Here is a 21919-nt window from a genome sequence, read left to right as displayed (position 1 = left end):
TATATTCATTCTAGAAAGTGATCCCATAGGAAGGTCTGGTTGAAAGATAAATTATGACCATCCTCCTAAAAGAAGTACAAAAACAGTTTTCTTGAACTTTTCCCCATTTTAGTATATAAGGAAACTGATTTTAAATAGAGGCAATACTGAACTAGTAACAGATAATTAAACTGACCACCCGTGTGCTGACACCCAAATGTAAGAATCTGGAATGGTCACTGAGTATAATATAGTTATTGAATGAAGTTGACTATGAGAACAGGATCTTAGTCCAACTTTGAGGAATATGTTAAAAAGACACCAGACCTGTTGATGATGGAAGAAAAGGATTCATTCAGTTTTCCAAACTGCTGAAAGTAGTCTGAGTATAACCAGGTTCCAGTCTTCCTCAGGAATCTTATGCCTCTCAGTATAATTTCCAGTTCATAAAAGACTGATTCTGGTCACACAATTAATGACCACATCTTGCTTCTTTGTGAAATCTTCACTACCCATCTCCCATAGCAGTGGGACATTCCCAAACTCACTATTGTACAGAAAATGCAAGCAAAACACTCCATCTTACACAGGATGAAACCGCATTTCTGGCTCAGCTCTCTGTGAATGCTCTCTTGTTGTTCAAAACAAAGGGAGCTCATGTAATGGTTTTAGGCATCTGAGCCAGTGAATTCAGTCTCCATAAGCTCTTAATTATTCATTAGCCTCAATAAGCCTCTAGGTATCAGTCTCTAGACATTCAATCAAAGATTGGATAGATACTCAATTAATGATTGCCCAGTTCCCAACACAACCATAGTGTATTAAAAAACAAACAAAAACTTGCCATTAAGTCAATTCCAACTCATAGCATTTCCAAAGCTGTAAATCTTTACAGAAGTAGATGGCCTCATCTTCCTCCTGCAGAGCAGCTGGTGGGTTTGAACCACTGACTCTGGTTAGCAGTGAAATGCCTTAAACACTGCACCACCAGAGTGCATTTAAAGTAAAACTAAATCTTAGAGCTAATGATGAAGCAGAAACAATACTTGATGGGCAATAATGAGAACTTGATGGGTAATAAGTGGCCCTGGGGAGGACCCAGGCAGTCACTTGGTCTTTCTATGCAGCAATCATTAGCTATAAAATGAGGAGCCTGGACCAACCTCTCAGTTCAGATTATCAAATTGAACCTATAGTGGGTGAGGGAGGCTGAGCAAATGGAAGCTCTAAATTGTGCCCCTGATTTCAATCCAAGCAGCTCTGCTTTTATATCTATATGTTTATTTATTTAATACACAGAAGAGCACTGAGTGGGGTTGGACCAGCTGGAACCTAAGTAAACACTTAGCAACCTGGGCAAGTTATTTCAACTCTACATGCTTCAAATATCCTTTCCTGTATGAAGAGAATAATGACAACACCTATTATTGTTGTTGTTATGTGCTGTTCAGGTGGACCCAACTCATAGTGACCTCTCCTTGTGTTTCTGAGACAGTATCACTACAGAAGTAGATTGCTTAACCTTTCTTCCAAGGAGTGGCTAGTGGGTTTGAACCACCAGCCTTTGGCCAGCAGTCAAAAATGCCTTAGTCACTATGCTACCAGGGCTCCCATCATATAAAACTAAAACCCAACTCATTGCTGTTGAGTCAATTAGACTCATAGCAACCCCTCTTTGGGTTTCCGAGGTGGTATCTTTTCGGAAATAGATTGCCCAATCTTCCTTCCAAGGAGTGGCTTCTGGGTTTGAACCACCAGCCTTTTGGTTAGCAGTCAAATGCCTCAGGCACTATGCCACCAGAGCTACTATCTCATTTAATCCTTAAAACTACCCCACACAAAATACTTAGAACACTGACTTACACATATGGGCTGAAATGAAAGTTAGCCTTTTATACTATAACTAACATATCATTGTCACACCATCATCATCACCAAACATAAGTCCAAACTAATGCTTTTTTCCTTTACTTCATGACTCACTATACTGAACATATGGAAAGCTTCAAAGCAAAAGTGTTATTACTCAAATATTCACAGAATGACATACTATAAAGTATGCAAAAAATGAATAAGCATCAAATAGTCAGATTAAAGAAAAGATTTTCTACTTAAACTTATATTTGGCCAGCATAGTCATACTTTTGGAAAAATAATTTTGTTACAGATGATGTAATTAATAATTCATTATCATATTAAAAGCTTTTCTTAATATTAAAGATCATGACAGTTATTTAATAATCAATGCCTTGCTTATGTTCTTCAACTTGCTGATTCATTAGAAATTAAAGATCATAAAGGTATTTTGACATATAAAATATAACTTTTAAAAAATGTACACAATTTTGAAGACAAAATTTGAACAGATGCTACCTTCATTTTATCAGAAACAACTAAAGCAATAGTTGTATTGTTGTTGTCATATGCCTTTGAGATAATTCTGACTAATAGGGCCTGTGAATGACAGAGTAAAACTGTCCCATAGGGTTTCCTAGGCTGTAATATTTATAGGAGCAGATCACTAGGTATTTTTCACCTGCAGAACTGGTGGTGAATTCAAACCATTGACTCTATGGTTAGTAGTCAAACACTTAACCATTGTATCACCAGGACTCCTTAAAGCAATATCTTTACTAGGTTTTAAATATAATTATGCCTAACATTACATCTCCATAATGTATGTTATGCCAGTAATATATTTCCCAGTATAAATTATAAATTTAGATACATCTTACAAAGAATAAACAAAAGCCACTCTGGTGGCATGAAGACTATAAAAGCAGTTGTGATTCATCACCATCTCCTGTGCCGCCCAGCATGATACCTACTGAAGGGAACTTGTGTTCATCTTTCTTCTCCTGAAATTTCATCCTTAGCATCATCACTTATAGCTGTGCTCTGCAGTTCCTCCAGAATCTTGAAGGACACCATTGATCCAACCACATTTGGGAACGCTATGGAACGGTCTGTGTACAGATCTTTTGCTTTTAATTCTAAACCACAGTATTTTTATTTGATCAAAGATAATTTAAAGGACTCTCATTTTACAATCCTCATTCAAATATTCAAAATATTCAAAACAACAGCAACTCCGTTAAGGGCATGGACGAGGAAGGTTGAGCACACATAAATTTTAAATATTTCTATTAGAATTACTACTTTGGTCATGTTGTCAGAAGGAACCATTCCCTGGAGAAGAATATCATGCTTGGTGAAGTGGAAGGTCAACGAAGAAGAGGAATGCCCTCAATGAGATGGATAGACACAGTGGCTGCAACGACGGGCTGAGGTATAACAAGGATCGTGAGGCGGGCACAAGACTGGGCAGTGTTGTGTTCTGCTGTGCACAGGCTCACTATGAGTCAGGGACAACTCGACAGCACCTAAGAACAACATTAGAATTACTGTCGCTTCTGACTGGTCCAACTCTTTTTAAAGGTCAGAGCATTAACAAGTCAGGGTCAGTCCACCTAAAGGCCAGTTAGTTTCTCCTTTCTTTGGTGATAACCAAGGAGCTCTGGTGGTACAGTGCCTAAGGCACTTGACTGTTAAGCAGAAGGTTGGCCATTCAAATTCACCAGCCACTCCATGGAAGAAAGACTAGGCAATCTACTTCCATAAAGATTTATCACCTTAAAAACACAATGGGGATTGCTATAAGTCGGAATTGACTCAATGGCAGTGAGTTTGGTTTTTTTGGTTATGGTGATAACTATATATCAGACTTGCACATTCTATCTCCTATACATGACTTGCAAAAAGAATAGGCAGAGTGTAACCAGAACAGTACAAAGGCCATCCTTTCAATTAAGGTCTACTAGAAAGTAGCTATGTTCCAAGAAATTCCTTTGGCCCCAAAATAGATCTGATGAATTTCTAACATTTCATATTCAGTTATTTGGGCTAATAAGTTATTTTTACAATTATACGTAGTCAAGAGATGGACAATCTCTTAAGAATGTGGGGTAGGTAGGAGACTGCCAAGTACACAGACAAAATAAGAGCATTCCAGACTGAGGTTCCAGTATGTGAGAAGTCATGGTTGTGAAATAGAATGTCATGCTAAAGGAAAACACACGGTTTATAGTGAGTAGGGTAATTTATTATTGAGAAAGTCTACAGGGGCAGATCTTGCTATGCAGTCTGTTTTTTGTCAATGGGGAGATGCTGAAGAACCCTAAGCATAAAAGTCCTTATCCAGAATGACATGTTTAGAATCACTGCTGTGCAAGTAATCATTGGAAGTTAGGATGGACTGTGAGGATATCATCATGGGAGCTTATCATTTCTGTAGGAGAAGAAGCAAGGACTTTTTCAAGGCACTGCCTGTAAAAGGAGGATAAGTAGATTTTAAAAGAGACAACATAAAATACTGAAAATTTCTCAGAGAAATCATACCAAGCAGCAGTGAATGTTAGAAAGTATAATGATTTTAAAATCCTGAAAAAAAAGAAATTGCATTTAAAATTATCTCAAAAATTTAGCAACTACTCAAAAAGAAGCATTTTATATTCATTAGAATAGGAACAAGACTTTTATGTCAAGAAAACAGCTAGTCATGTAGGAACGTATTTCAGAGACATAAAAACAGGTAACATGTGCTGAGTTCACTTGAGTATGCAGTTGGCAGTAACTAAGCTAACACCATACACAGGATTCTAGAGTCTCTTTAAAATTCTTCATAAAAGCGTAATTAAATTAGAAGAAATAAACCAGAAAGTGCTCTTTTGTTTGCGAAAGCATATAAACTTGCATTAAGTAATATAATGTGACTCAGCAGTCATGGTTGATAGGACTAAATCTCTATAAGGCATGATCAGTACACACAGGATCTACGACACAAAGATTTCATCAACATCGTTGCTAAGATATAACTCACAACAGAGACACTGAATGAAAGAGCAATAAAAGGGGACACAGGAGCAGTGAGCACCATACGAGAGAGCTACAATCACAATGTGAGAGAAACAGAAGGCATGCCACTCATTATGAGATGAGAAAGCATGAGTGATCAATCACAAGACCCAGCTGGGGGGCTAAAGATATGTAAGACTGAACAGGAGAGTGCATGGGAGAAAAGAGCAAAGCAGGCAAAACAGGCCTGCAAGACAGAGCAGACGGCAAGGCACAAAATAGAGACAAAGACAACCAGTGACAGACCATGCTCAAGATGGCAGTATCCAAGAACACTGGAACATTGGAAGAAAAACATCTTCCTACTTATTTCTTAGTGATGATAGTATAGTTTTAAGTGCATAGGATAGGGGTAGGGGTTATCTGTGAAGTACCCAATTGCAGGGAATTTCACCACATTCAACCACACACACCCACACACACACACACACACACACACTCTTATATAAGAGAATTGAGAACAGTGGCTGATTTCATGGTGCAGCTTCAGAGAAAGAGCTCCTGAAAGAGACACAAAGCATCTTACTTAGGTAAGAAGGGCTACTACCATCAGAATGCCTTCTTTTACATAAATGCAAGCTGAAAGGCCTAAAATAGACTTGTTTCATCATGTCCTGGAATTCTAGAAATAGAAAGTGGGAAGAAAAACATTCCAGGGACAGGGGTTAAATGTCCTCAAGTCATCCTTTCCTTTCCTGCTTGATTTTTCATCCTTTTAGCTTTTTGGAACTCTTTGGTCTGTTTAGAGATTGAGATTTTCCTAGATATTTCAGTCTTTGTATGAATAATATTCTTCACAAACTTTTAATTCAAGTAAAAATAAAATGCTTTCTTTCTTAGTGGTTTTATTCTAGGTAAACTTGTACTAAAATACTAAATGCAAACACAACAAAGGCATTGGCCTGTGAGTAGAAGGGTCTGTTCATGATGGATTTTCTAATGTCACAGAATACCTGCCTCAGCTGTTTTTGTCCTCATTGTCACCTCAGCATCTGGCCAATAAAAGGAACAATTCAGAAGTTCCTCATTTTTACATAGACGTCTACCTATTCCCTCCTTCCTCACACTCACTGCCATACCTCCCTTTTGGGAAAGGGACTATGGAATGAATTTCAGTTTTATACATTCTACTTGGCAACAGATGGTTAAAGGATGCTACAAATGGAAGTAGAGATCATAGGCACAAGTCAGTAGAGCACTAGTCACTCAGACACTGGGGAACATTCCCTCCACACATACTCCTCACCCCTGCCTAAATTCAAGTATTGAGTTAAATAAAAGGAAGTATCATTCTCAGGTGTAAATACTGTATATGGATCTTGTTACTCAGATAATATAAAGACTGGAAAAATATCAAAATATATTTATACAAGTTTATAGACAACCCCTGACAGGGAAATTAAATACATTTAAGTTTTACTATGCAATTAAAGACAAAAACAAGAACAAAGGTTGAAAGCACAAGATGACACAGTCTGAAAGACAATTAGCCTGCATGGGACAATATGACAGTCCATATGTTTGTACTGTTGATGCTATATGCACATTTTATGTTCAATTAAGCTTTTAACGGATTTTCAACATGAGAATTTCTTTTTTTTTTCAAATGGAACCAATTAAACATTTGTGTTTTTCAAAATCAAAGTATAAAACCTAACTACAAATTCTATCACTACAAATTCCTTGCAACTAGAATTTTTGTGCCACTTGTCTTCTGTCTCACAGATGATGGACAATTGTATCAAGTAGGTATTTTTCTTTAGAATTATTCCCAAATAAACCTTGTCCTTACTGAAATACTTAATGCTGATGAATTAATAGTCTAATGAAGTTTCCACTTGAATGAAAATAAATAACTATACCTAATAGTGTCTAGAAACTTACTAGTTCTCACTTTGTAATGATAAGGCATTTGGCTGCTAACAGAAGGTCAGTGGTTCAAACTCACCAGCCACTCCATGGAAGGTAGATGGGGAAATCTACTTCTGTAAAGATTTACAGCCTCAAAAACCCAATGGAGATCACTACAAGGTGGAATTGACTCGATGGCAGTGAGATGTTTTTTTTTTTCTTTCATTTTATGTACTAAATGCCAGTCGTGCCTGTAACCCCAGCGGACTGTGCAAGAACAAAAAAATAAATGTAAGGCATGACAAGTGATGATCAAATGTTTAAGATCCATTTGAAAATATAGACACACAGAGAGGATAGAGAAGAATGACCATAAAAGGAGTTAAAGAACAAAGAACTGTGAAACAATATAGCTAAAAGAATTCTGGGGAGGGATGATTAATAGGGAGGGGAACACTTGAGAAGGCCTTTGCCAGGGAAGTTGTCTTGAGCCAGACATGAAATACAAGTAAGATTTGCCAAAGCAGCAAAAAGAGTCCAAGCAGAGAGAACCCGAACAGAAATGGATAATGTCAATAACCACCAGGGAAAATGTGGGGAATAAAGATATAGATAACTAGTCTTTTAGATTTAAGAGTTAAGAATAGTCAGATATGGAGATAATTCCAAATGCTTTTAAACTCAGGGACTATATATGATCTATATTTAAAATCATTCTAAATAATTTCTATTTTCTCCATAAGTAGCAGGCAACATCAAACTTCTTTTTGCTTCAAATCACCTCCTTGAATCAGTCAAAATTCCAGTCTGATTCATAAGGGAAAATCTGTCTCTTGCCAGACGATTTAGTACATTGTTGGTTAAACAAGGCACACTGAGAGTAGCTCTGGGGAAAGCAGCCCTTTCACGCTTTTGAGTTAGCTAGAGATTAAGAGATGTGTAAAATAGTGTATCTGGATTCCCAGTAGAATACAAGCATGTACAGAAATTTACAGCCACCAGCAATAATCTCAGTTTACATCAATAAAGCCCTTGGGGACAAGCCTCATTTTATTCTCTGTACTCAGCTCATTGCCAGTCATTCCCTATCAACGTCTATTGATGGATTCAAGATAATGAATAAAATTACCAACAATGTAAATAATATCTCTGAATAGTGTTTTTATATTGCTAAAGCTTTTCTCTAGAAAGAAACCTTAGTTGCACAGTGGTTAAAGCAGTTGGATGTCAAAAGAAAGGTCATAGAATCAAACTCACCAGCTGCTCCACAGGAGAAAGATGAGGCAGTCTGCTTTGATAAACAGTACAGCCTTGGAAACCCTATGGGGCAGCTTCACTCTGTCCCACAGTGTCCCTATGAGTGGAATTCATTCAATGGCAATGGGTTTATTTTCTACAAGCAAAGTAATATAACATAAAGAATTTGTGGTTTGAAAGCAGATAAATTTGACTCAGCAACTTCCTAGAAATATGACTTTAAACCAATAGCTTAACTTCTCTTGCCACAATTTTCTCACTTGTAAAATGGAATAGATGTCTTGCTGTGAAGAACTAAAAAACAAAACTCACTATCATTGAGTTGATTCTGACTCATAATGACCCCCACTGGGTTTCTGAGGAGGTAAATATTTACAGGAGTAGATTGCCCCATCTTCCTTCCACAGAATGGCTGGTGGAATTGAATCACCAACCTTCTGGTTAGCAGTCAAATGCCTTAAGCATTGCATTTCCAGAGGTCCTTGCTTTGAAGAAAGATATGTATAAAACCTGCTGTGGTAGTTAAGGTGGTGTGACAACTGGTCTGGACTGTAGTTTTGAGTAGCTGGGCAGCTGTAGTTATTCCCTATGATGAGATTGTAATCACTTCCACAGTGGACTCTGCTGTAAACAGCTGAGTAGTTGACTTCAGGGTGTGGCCTGATTCCAGTATGTAAGAAGAAGCTCTCTGAGACTGGTCTCTAGCTTTTTGGCACATCTGCATTTGGCTGAGTCTTCATCTCTGGTTTTGGGGCTTGAACCAGTGGCCTGCCATGTTGCCTACTGATATTGGGATTGTGCCATTTTAGCTGCTGACCTTGGGTTTGTCCACCTCAGCAGCAGCAGCTATCTGAGTTAAGAGATGCCTTGAGCTCCAGTGGGCCAGGAATAAGAGGCAGAGATGAAGCCCAAGGCTGAAAGGCCTTCACCCAGTCCCTAGAGCCAGCACTCCTAAACAATAAGAGAATAAATTACTGTTTGGTAAGCCATCCACTTTTGGTATTTCTGTTATAGCAGCACTGGAGAACCAAGACACCTGCCTAACTTGGTGCCTGGTAATATAATGTAATACAGTACATAATATTCCAGTGCTAATCTTTTATTAATCAATGATTGAAGAAGTATGAAGCTAAATAAATTCCATGAACCAAATATTTTTATTACTGTTACTGCATATCTTGAAAACAGCATCTGTCTTAAAATAATTTATTACATTTTGTCTAATTGTCTAATACATTGATTATCTATATATTTCCCTCTAAAATGACACCAAATTAAAGGGCAGTTTCCTACTTTACCATTAAAATTAAAATGGACGCAGTTATTTCTATCTTCTTATAAATTACAGAGTGATCCTGAAAACTGCTCATTTTCAATATTTTGCACTTGTTTGGTAAATTACTTTTGGATTCCTGATAATCTATTTTCTTAAACATTTTCATGCATTTTTAAATGGAATACACAACTCACTGCCATCAAGTAGGGTCCAACTCATAGTGACCCCTCCTTGGGTTTCTGAGGTGGTATCACTATGGAAGTAGATTGCCCAACCTCCCTTTCAGTAGTGGCTGGTGGGTTTGAACTGCCAGCCTTCTGGTTAGCAGTCAAACGCCTTAGACACTATGCTATCAGAGTTCCTTTTAAATTGAATACCAAGGAATATTCTAAGTATACATTTATAGGTACACACTGCAATATATCTTCATTTTCTATCTTTATGGGGAAAAGCTCATGTGGCCTTTTATTTTATCTGACATATTAGAGAGGCATTGACAGTGATATTTAACAATAATAATTCAGAGTTGCATATAGCAACTAACTTTCTTAATAATACTATCACATACATCATCATCAAGTTTGGACATTTACCACATCCAAATCACAGTACAGCTCCTGCTGACATGAGTGTACAGCCTAGAGTAGCTGGTGACATTATTAAGTTTCACCCAGAGGCACATATTTTTTACAAATAGGAGAAAAGGTATGTCCACAGTAACAAATAAAATTACATCCCATAGTATCAATCAAATCATACAAAACAGTGTATGTAAGTAAAGAATAGCATCTCAGAAAGATGATAGAAGTCACTTAATATTCCCACCTGATTTGTCAAATTCATGTTAAGTAGTTTAGATAAATATAAAATTATTCTGAGGGCTTATCTACTCCTCACCAGTGATCAAATGCAAGCATAACCAAAAGAACCAAACTCACTGCCTTCGAGTTGATTCGACTCATAGTGACCCCTTCTTGGATTTCTGAGGCGATATCTTTATGGAAGTAGATTGTCCAATCTTACTCTGAGGAGTAGCTGGTGGATTTGAACCACCAGCCTTCTGGTTAGCAACCAAATGCCTTAGGCACTACACCACCAGAGCTCCCAAATGAAAGCATAGCATGGGCAAATATTTATTTCACACTAGCACACCTTTTAAGATGTTTTTCTCTCTGTAAACATTTTCAACCCAAGAGCATCCACCTATCCTTCTATCAATTCACGCACTTAACTATTCCTTGACTTACAAGGATATATGCAATGAGTACAGACTATATGCCAGGCATCCTATTAGGGCCATGTGATGCAAATATATACAAAACAGATATTTTTTCTGATCTCAAGGAACTTACAGCCTCTGGGAAGACAGAAAAAATGAGTAAACAGACAAATAAAACAAGTATAAGTTGTGTTAAGCATGAAGAAAGAAGCAAATGAAAGGGTGAAGTGGAGATTACATTAACTAGCTTAAGGCCACTCTGAGAAGAGGGCATTGAAATAGGCCTTTATGAGAAAGAGGAAGCTTTGCAATGGTTGGGGCCATTTTATAAGCTCTAAGACGTTGTATGGGAAAAGGCTTGGAGTACTGGAGAAATTGAAAGAAACACAATGTTATTTTATTTTTTTAACAAATAAATATGTGCATACTGCTTCACTAGTTTTTTGGTTGAAAAGTATTTTTTGTTCCCTTGTACTCAACAGAAAGAAACTGCCTTAATGAATTAATAAAAATGGAACATTTTGCTTAAGCCTGTATTTCTGGCTGACCCTCAACTATTGTAGAAATGGCACTTATGAGTACCTTACTAAAATTATTTCACCACTGAATAAAACATAGAAGTATTTAAGACTGAGGAAGATAATATATTTTCTATCCATTTCTCCAAAGATTCTTGCAAGCCCATTTACATCATGCTTTGAAATTACATGTTGTAATTTTGCATAAAAAGAAATGAATTAAATGCTTCATAAGGAAAGTTTCTATTTAGGCCTGATGTCAGTCAAAAGCAAAAAAAAAAAAGCAGATAGTTATTTACACAGTAACTACTTCAAATTAAATGTCTGTAAAGAACAAGAAAATGTGTTCAGTATGCAATCAGTGTATTTAATTACTTAATTACAATTACCTAATGCTTAGCTGAAGAATATATACATCATAAAACACAATCCATTTAATTATATTTAGTAAAGTTTAATCATTAAACATTAATGAGTAAATCATTATATAATAATGGAAGTAGTACCAACTACTTTAAATGTAGTGATATTTATATTGGATACAGAAATGTGTTCCAAAATTTGTAGTTTCTTTAACCCCAGTTATTCCATTTCTCTGGTGGTGTAGTGGTTAAGGCATTTGGCTGCTAATCCGAAGGTTGATGGTTCGAATCCACCAGCCATTCCACAGAAGAAAGATGAGGCAGTGTGATTCCATAACAATTTATAGCCTTGAAAACCCAATGGGAGTTGCTATGAGTTGGAATCAACTTGATGGCAGTGAATCTGGAGTTCTGTTTATTCCACTTCCAAGGAGCCCTGGTAATGCAGAGGTTAAGTGTTTGGCTGCTAAGTGAGAGATGAGCAGATCCAACAGCCCTCTAAAGGAGAGAGATGTAGCAGTCTGCTTCCTCAAACACTGTTATTACTGTTAGATGTCATTGAGTCAATTCCAACTCATAGCAACTCTAAGTACAAAAGGACGAAATAGCTCAGTCCTGTGTCACACACTCAATAGTTACCATTTGAAACCCATTATTTCAGTCCTCTGTCAATGTTTTGTTGAGGGTCTTCTTCTTTTTCTCTGACCCTCTACTTTACCAAGCACGATATCCTTCTCCAGGGATTGGTCCTTCCTGATAACATGTCCAAAATATGTGAGATGAAATCTCCCAGTCCTTGCTTCTAAAGAATATTCTACCTCTCTTTCTTCCAAGACAGATACAGTTGTTCTTCTGGGAGTTTGTAGTATAAACAATATTCTTCATCAACACCATAATTCAAAGGCATCAATTATTCTTCAATCTTATTATTTTTTCCACCTTTTGCAGGTATATGAAGCTATTGAAAATACCATCATGTGGGTTAGACACACCTTATTTCTTAAAGAGATACTTGCTTTTTAACACTTTACAGGGCTCTTTTCATCAGATTTGCCCACTGCAATAAATTCTTTGATTTCTTCACTGCTGCTCCCATGGGCATTGATAGTAGATCCAGGTAGGATGAAATCCTTGGCAATTTCAATAGTTTCTGTGTTTATTATGATGTTGCTTGTCGGGCCAGTTGTGGGAATTTTTTATTTCTTTATCTTATGCTGTATTTAATACTGCAGACTGCAGGCTTTGATTTTTACCAGTAAGTGCTTCAAGTATTCTTTACTTTCAGCAAGCATGGTTGTGTCACCTACATATTGCATGTTGTTATTGAGTCATCCTCCAATCCTGATGCTGTGTTCTTCCTCATACAGTCCAGCTTCTTGGCTTATTTGCTCAGTATATAGATTGAATAAGTACAGCAAAAAGATATAACTCTGACAAACCCATTCCTGATTTAAACATATAGTATCTCCTTGTTCTGTTTGAATGACTGCCACATGGTCTAGGTACTAGTTCCTCATTACTTTCAGCCAAGACTTACCTGAAATCAGCAGTGATATCCCTCATTCCACATCCTCTTCTGAATCTGGCTTGAATTTCTGTCAGTTCCTCTTAGTGTACTGTTGCAAAAGATTTTGATTTATCTTCAGTAAAATTTTATTTGCATATGATATTAATGATATTTTTGGATAGTCTCCACATTTTGTTGGGCTGCTTTTTATTTTAATGGGCAAAAATATGGATCAGTTGTTGGCCAGGTAACTGTCTTCCAAATTTTTTAGCATAGAGGAGTGAGCACCTGCAGTATTGCATTCATTTGTTGAAATATCTCAATTGGTATTTCCTCAGTTCCTGGAGGATTGTTTTTCACCACTGCTAAACTCATAAGGAACTTGAGATACACAAGTCAGATTAGATAACTAAATACTCCTTCCACATCATGAATGCATTTCTGAGCTTGAATTATAGCCTGTTTCTTCCCTAATAAACCCTATAATCTGTGAGTTCTTTGTTGCTGTTGTTATGTGTTGTTGAGTAGATTATGATTTATAGTGATGCAGTGTAATAAATTACATAGTGTGGCTTTACTAGCCATAAGTCTTTGTAAACTCCATGGTAGAATTTTCTGTGAGCAACTGAGTAGCTCCTGATTGTTAAAGTTATCCACCTGCAGTATTTCTGTTGGGCACAGCACAAAGCAATTTTCTGGGAAGTTCACTCTCTATCAGCTGTTTAGAATTCTGATATTGGGATTGGTTAGTGGTCACTCTGTCAGGCTCAAAAGGAGCCCGTTTGAGGCAGAAGAAATTGCTCTGACTGCTGACTGAGAAAGACATGCTGCTGAAAGAAACATGCTCCTGAGAGACACTCACTTGCTGAGAGAGAGATGTGAGAGACACGTACTGCTGAGAGAGACTGTTGGCTGCTAAGTGAGATAGCTGGCTGTGAGAGACTGAGTGCATTTTTGAACTTGAATTGCAGCCTGTTTCTTTCCTAATAAACCCCATAATCTGTGAATTCTGTATGGCCACTGCAGCGAATTATCAAACCCAGCAGAGAGGTGGTGGGTGCTATGGGAGGAATAGTTGGTGTCAGGGTTGGTGAAAAGGCTGGAGTGAGACAGCCTGTCTGGCCGTGCAGGAATATGCCTTGGGCTGCTGATGGTGATTCTATTTTCCTCTTGTGGGGTTAGAGGAGGTCAGAAGGTATAGTCTCCTTTCTCCTTTGGCAAGTGACACTATATGACAGAGTAGAACTTCTATATGGGATTTTCTTGGCTATAATCTTTACAGAAACAGATTGCTAAGTCTTTCTCCCACAGACAGCTAGATGGATTGAACCACCTATCTTTTGGTTAGCAGCCTAGCACTTAACAAGTTGTGCCTAAGGGTTAGTATACCAAGTTTCCACCTCCCCATTTAAACAGATTAATGTAGCACAATGCATTCTGCACTCCATATGAGTTCAATGAACTTCATTAAGGAATATATTTTAATACTGGAATATGTATTTTGCTTATAATTAGATTTATTTTAGAAACACTAAATGTTTGACTTTAGACCAAACTTGAAATGCATAGCTACGTTTCAAAAATGTCAGTGACACAGACAGAACTGAAAACAGAGAGTTCATGCAGAATTTATTACAAGATCTCTTCAATCTATACTTATATGTGGATTTATGAAAGTATATTGTGAGAAGAGGTCACTCTAGTAGAAATGGAAGTTGAATGTAGATTTTTGTAACAGTCTATACTTAACAAGACATAATCTACTTGCTGACATCTTAACAATAGCTGTTATTTTTGCCTCTTCTTGTCATTTTTTATGACAGAAATATTTTATTTAATTTTTACTGCATTTTAAAAGAGTACACCATCATAGTTCATGATGGAGGGAATTTAGCTAATAAAAACTCATCTGTAGCTTTGCAGAGTTTATTCCTATTACATCATATATGCTCTTTTTTTACCACCTCAGCCAAGCAGTCATGCAAACTCCAGAAAAATGACTTAGCAGTAAATTAAATTAAATGAAAAAAACAAACAACAACAACAAAAAAGAAACCTAGGCATTAATATTTTTCTAGATGTGCCCTTTAAAAACCCTTAATATGGCTGATTCTAAAAGCTTAGGCAAATTAATGCCTGTCAGATGAAGTATATAATGCTTGAGGCCACACTCTGGCTTAAACATAGCTTGCCTTTGAATGAATGATCCTTTCTACTCACTCACCAGCTTCTGTATAATTAATAGCCACTCTCCCAAATCACATGCCTGTTAATGAGATGCCGATAAAGGCTTAAAGGTCTGTACTGCAATTCAGTCTTAATGAAAGGCAATATCCTTTTGCCAGGAAAGCCCAGATCACATTTGGCTATCTCAGATAATTAGTAGGACTTTATGGAATCAAATAGTAGCAACGACTGGTAAATATTAAACCTTTTAAATAAATGTCACAGTTAGCCAGAAAAAGACACAATTAGAAGTTACTTTTCAATTTCTACAGAAATAAAGTTGTTTTATTCTCTCCAAAGGATATTTAAAAGTAAAATATGATATACACATATGTGCATGTATGCCACATATGCATTTTTATAAAGTGTGAGTATTTAAAGAGCCTTGGTGGCACAATGGTTAAATGCTGGCTGCTAACTGACAGATTGGAGGTTAGGAGCTCTGCAGTGGCTCTGCAGGGGAAAAAAAAAAAAAAAAACCTAGAGATTTGCTCCTGTAAAAATTTCAGCCTTGTAAACCTTATGAGGCAGTTCCACTCCATCCCATAGGGTCACTGGGAGTTGCAATCAACTCAACAGCACACAACATGATTACGTGAAAATAGTCTTAATTCACATTACTTGAGTTCTCTTGGGTCAAATGTTAACTCTATACTGGTGTAAATGGCCTTCTGTTAACTGTTTCCATCTTGTTGTTGTTATGTGCGGTGGAGTCAGACCTGACTCAGCGACCCTTCCTTGGGTTTCTGAGGCAGTATCACTACGGAAGTAGATTGCCCAACCTTCTTTCTGAGGAGTGGCTGGTGGGTTTGAACCACCAGCCTTCTGAATCTTATTTCCCTCAAATTCTTTTCTCATGCTATATGAGTATAGCCCAGTCAGTTTTACTTAATATCATGTATAGTCTGTCTCATCCCCTTTGTTTTTGGGACTTACACTTTTTAAACCACACTTTCATGCCCTAAAATGTTCTTTTCTTGTTTTCCATAATGCCCATTCCAGTTCCACTTGGAATTCCACTTGGGAATTGATCTCTATGCTCATCAATCTTGCCTAAGACAAATGTCTAGCCACTGGCTTACAGTACTATCCAGGAATCATTTTCTAGCTATTTCCTATAAGCAAGTATCATCCCATTGATTATGTTAAAAGTTGCCAAGGAGCTAGAGCCACTTCCATTAACTCCCAGCCCACTGGCACCTGGGTCTGTGTAGCTTTTTGAAATATATTTGATTTCATTCAGTCAACCTCATTTACATCAATAAAATATCTGAGGGGAAAGGCAACATTTCCATTTACCTCTCTCCCTTCTTTAATGCTGAGGCTATCATGTGAAAACGAGGGGAATTCTAAGGGGGAAGAGTCCACATTAAAACATCTGTGTAAAACCCCTGATTTTATGGTTTGTTGATGATATTTTATTTACTTTCAATACCTAAAATCTAATACTCAATTCTGAGGATTATTATAAATTGCATTTTAAAAACTATCTTGTAAACTTAAATTTAATATACTCTTATAACTGTTAAATACATAAATTTTGAAAATGTTAAACAAAAGATCATTTATTTTCACTGAAAACTAAAGAAAATTAATATAAGCAAACCTAGTAGCTAAGTTAAGCTACTTCCTGTCTCCATATACATAGAAGAACCATTTTACTACATACATTGAGATATACCTCAAGTTAGACCAACCCTCAAATAATCACACTTTCAGATAAATTTAAGTTTTGATGGTTTTCCAAAACAACATTTGAATACAGTGAACCTAAAGTAATTAGACTAAGTTTCATATTTAATTAAAATATATGGGTGCTTATTATGTGTGAAAGACATTTACCCACAGAATCTGTAAGTTTATATATATATATATATATGGTTTTTTTGCAGTGTTCCTTCCCCTCCCCTCCCACCCCTGTAACCAACAAAGTCTCCTTCCATATATAAACCTTTCCTTGACTTTTTACAATAATTGAACTAAGATAAGTATATTATTTTTATTTTACTGACGAGGACACTGAAGTCAGTTGAGGAGTGAAGTCTGATTTCAAACACAAGGCCCTTTGATTATAAGATGAGTGTTTTTTCCATTGCAACCTTGTCACTTCAAATTGGTATATAAATAGAAGACGGTCAGAATCATTCATTTATTACCTTCTTAAATTGCTTTAGACACAAGTAACACTACCCACGTTGAGACCCTACACAAGGAGTCCTTTGACTTTAAGTATAAAATTACTTACAGTATCCCCAGTGTAGGAAGGGCAACTTACTCCCAAGAGAGAAAAAATAAAATCAGCAATTGGCTTCCCTCATATTGTTACTTCTTATTGCTCTCTCTCTTTCCTTTTCTAAAGTCAGAACTAAACACATTTAATGAAAGTTAATCCTCATATAGTAGGATAGAGTTTTTCTCTTAAGTTGACACTGCATAAAAGGGAGTTTCTATGGATTTGTTAAAGCCTTGTTTTAGTAAAGAATCTCTTATAAATTTGCAGGATCTATAAACTGTAAACAGTGATTTGATGGATATATCATGGAACTCTCAGTTTTGGTACTCCCAAAATATGCTAACCCAAAAGTAAAAAAAATATATATATATACATACACACACACACATATGTATATATTATTATTAACACCTTATTATTTTATTAACGTGGTTTTATCTAATTTAATGCTAATAATAGCTCCAGGACACAGGTCTTTTTATTGTCCCATTTTTCAGATGAGTACTTAAGAAGCTCTGGAGGGACAATGATTAAGTGCTTGCTGTTAACTAAAAGATTGGTGGTTCAAACCCAACCAGAGGGTCCCTGGGAGAAAGACCTGGTAATCTGCATCCATAATGATTATAGCCAAGAAAACACTTTGGGATATATCTCTTCTGTTACATGCGGTCACTATCAGTCAGAATCAACTGTTGTTGCACCCAACAACAATTCAAAGAGGTACAGAAAGATAAGGGTTAACCATCAGGTAGGTTGGAGAGGTAGCACTGACATTTGCACAGGGTGGTAAGTTTTACAAGGATGAACGACCTACCTTTTACACTGTGCACTGAGAAATGAGATGTTGATTCTGTTTACTCATCAATCATTTACTAAGTTCCTGTTATGTACAAGAAGCTAGTAGTTTCCAAATATAAATTGATCAAAAGATTAAATGGAGGAAAAATACTCCACACATTGGCTTTCACCATACACATGTTTCAACATTTGTTATCCTCCAACTATTTTTGAAGACACTTTAAAGATAATTTTCTCCTGACAACCTACTATACAAATACAGCCTTATGCTTGGAATAAAGTGTGTTGTCAGAAAGGTTAGCATGGATCTTTACATCTTTGCAAATGTGCACAGATCCCCATAAACAAATATGTTTCTGATGGATGGAATACAGAATGCAAGGAATATGAAAACAGTTACTCAGTCAACTATTCTTATATTGTTGTTGTTGTTGTTATGTGTCATCGAGTTGGCCCCGACTCATAGCAACCCCTCCTTGGGTTTCCGAGGCAGTATCACTATGGAAGTAGATTGCCCAACGTTTCTTCCAAGGAGTGGCTGGTGGGTTTGAACCACCAGCCTTCTGGTTAGCAGTCAAGTGCCTTAGGCACATGCTACCAGAGCTCCTATTCTTATATAATGGCCTTTAAAACAAGCTTTTAAGACTCTGTTGTCACTAACTGAAATGTTTCCTACAAGCCAGTTTAACAAGAAGCAAACAATTGATGAACTAGTATTTAGAATACATTCCTACTATTGCAAAGAATAATTACTGAAAAAGTAAATATTTGGCAAATGTGGAAAAACAATTCCCTTTATCAATTATATATTAAAAATTACTAATTTCCCTACTCTTCCAAGGTTTCTTCTGGAAACCTGTCAATTATCTTGTTTTCAATTAAATGTACAGTTAAAATTTTTGTTTCACTACTCTCAGAAGCACTGTATTAATATACAATGTGTCTAAATGGAGCAATCTCAATGTGCCCTGTAGCTATAAAATAGCATATGATAATTTAAATTTAAAAGTCCACAAAGAAAAGGCATACAATATTTATTTAACTATCACACAGCAACTAACAACAACAAATACGAAGAATGGACATTCTTTGAGTCTTTCAAATGAATGTTTAAATCAACAACAACAACAACTATATATATATAGTTGTTGTTGTTATGTGCCGTTGAGTCGGCCCTGACTCATAGCAACCCCTCCTTGGGTTGTCGAGGCAGTATCACTACGGAAGTACATTGCCCAACCTTCTTTCTGAGGCTTGGCTTATGGGTTTGAACCGCCAGCCTTCTGGTTAGCAGTCAAGTGCCTTAAGCACTATGCTGCCAGAGCTTATATATATATATATATATATATATATATATATATATATATTCAAACAAATTGTACTATGGACAAAATTTAATTTGGAAAACTACAATATAATCAAAGAACATGTGATTATGTCACAGATTGAATGGTGACAAAGTCCTTAGAATACATATCTAGTCAAATCTGCTCATTTTACAGATAAGGAATGCATGGCCTAAAGCCTAAAGAGTCACATCATTTGCTCAAGGTCAAATGGCAGAATTTAAAATTAGTTTACAATTTGTTGTTGTTGTTGTTATGTGCCGTCGAGTCGGCCCCGACTCATAGCGACCCCTCCTTGGGTTTCCGAGGCAGTATCACTACGGAAGTAGGATTGCCCAACCTTCCTTCCAAGGAGTGGCTGGTGGTTTTGAACCGCCAGCCTTCTGGTTAGCAGTCAAGTGCTTTAGCCACTATGCTACCAGAGCTCCCAGTTTACAATTAGTTGACTTGAAAATCAAATTTCTAATACCAATTTTAGTGCTCTTTCCGCAAAATTACATGGATCCACACCACTACCCAATCCTCTCCCTCTTACTCCTGAAATGAAAACTACTCTCAAGTCCAAATCCTTTCTAACATATATAATCAATAAAATTCCAATTATTTCAGGAATTGTAATGACAAAAAATTAAAAAGAAAAGTTTTGTGCAATATATGTGTCAAGTGGGGAAGACAGGCATGGGGCAATACTGTCTATCTTATTTATACTTCTTTCAGGCTAGCCCTGATCATATGTATATTGTCCTGTGTAGCAAATGCAACAATACTGCAGGCATCCTAAATAGGAATGGGTTTCCCCATTAGCCAGTCACCTGCAGAATGGTTGAGAGGTCCAACTTTCCCTTACTGGTGAGCCCACTACCAAGTCATTCAAAAAGCCTCCATTAGCTTCCCAGCTCACTCAAGGTAAAATCCAACATCCTTATAGCAGATTCATAGCCTTCAATGATCTTCCTCCACCCAATATGTCATTGATCCCATGTTTCTTTTGGTTGCCATAGAGTTGCCTCTGATTCACAGTGACCCCATGTGACAGAGCAGAAATGCCCTACATGATCTTCCATGGCTGTAATCTTTACAAAACCAGATCATCAGGTTTTTCTCCCACAGATCTGCTGGGTGAGTTCAAACTGCCAACCTTTAGGTTAGCAAATGAGCACATAATTGTTGTGTCACCAGGGCTCATTATTACTCTATGACTATTCACATTTCCTACTCCACTTTAGCTTACTGGATTTCTTGTTGAGACCTGAGCACACCAAGCATGCTCCTGCCACACAGCTTTGCATTCCCTCTGTCTCAAGTACTCCCTGTTTGGATAGTCACAAGGATCACTACTGCACTTCAGTTCTCTTCTTACATATCACTTAAGAGGGAGCTTTCTTGACTTTTCTTTATAGCACTCACCTAAACTTTGCATAGAATAATTTATTTATAGGTTTGTTGCCTGTATTACTGAACTAAAAGGTAAATTCCAAGAAAGCACCAAAAATACTTCTGGGCATAAAATAGGCATTCAATATTTTGAACAAGTAATTTTGATATACTAATTTTTTAAAATTAATGTTCAATATGTTCAAGGAAATGTTGCATTAAGATAGATTAATTTTAAAAGAAAACAACTTATATCTATTTGTGCTCTGGCTGCAGATTAGTCTTAATATTTGACCTGCCCCCTGGAAGATTATTTCATTCATTCATTCATAAGTTATTTATTGATCATTTACTATGTGCCAGGCATAAATATAGGTAGCTACACCCATTTCCATTGAGTGAACCATAATGAATCCCATTGGGTTTCCAAGGTGGTAAATCTTTATGGAAGTAGATTGCCCCATTTTTCTTTCATGGAGCAGCTGGTGGGTTTGAACCACCAACCTTCTGGTTAACAGTCAAATGCCTTAGGCACTGTGCCTGCAGAGTTCCTTTTAATATAGGTGATGGAGACATAAAAAATTCTTCAGTCATGAGCTTACCTTTAAGTTTGCTAAATGAAAAGTCACAATCCAACACCCTTAATTTTTTAATGAAATGAGAACTATTACTTTTAACTAAAATGCCAGAGGTACAATAGAACTATTTATCAGCAGAAATAGGACCTGGAATGTATGTAGCCTAGTAGCCTGACATTTGCTAGTATCCATCATCCATCTTTCACCCTCTTCACTACAAGCACAAGCAAACAGGCACACAGACAAATAGACACACACACAGACTCTTCTTGCCACTGTGCAATAATCATCAGCAGTAATGTCAACCTTTAAAATTGCAGCCAAGAGAAAAAAAAAAAAAAAAAAAATTACTGTCTTGATGGCAAAGTAAAAGGTATAGCTAACCAAAGAAGACATTCAGGCAGCTAATACACACATAAAAATATGCTCAGGATCATAAGTCATTGTTGTTGTTATGTGCCGTCAAGTCGGACCTGACTCA

The 21919-nt window shown here is 36.8% G+C and overlaps 1 protein-coding gene across 1 annotated transcript in view; it reads right to left on the bottom strand.

Moving 5' to 3' along the window:
• The window catches only part of CHSY3 (chondroitin sulfate synthase 3), a 466193-nt gene that overhangs the window by 377687 nt on the left and 66587 nt on the right, over positions 1-21919 (bottom strand). The window lies entirely within an intron of this gene.

This window comes from Orycteropus afer, unplaced genomic scaffold, assembly GCF_000298275.1.
Source record: "Orycteropus afer afer isolate SDZICR_OR568_19922 unplaced genomic scaffold, OryAfe1.0 scaffold00185, whole genome shotgun sequence".
In the NCBI taxonomy this organism is placed as follows: Eukaryota; Metazoa; Chordata; class Mammalia; order Tubulidentata; family Orycteropodidae; genus Orycteropus; species Orycteropus afer.
Note: the sequence above shows the minus strand (reverse complement) of the source record. Positions and strands in the feature narration are given on the sequence as shown.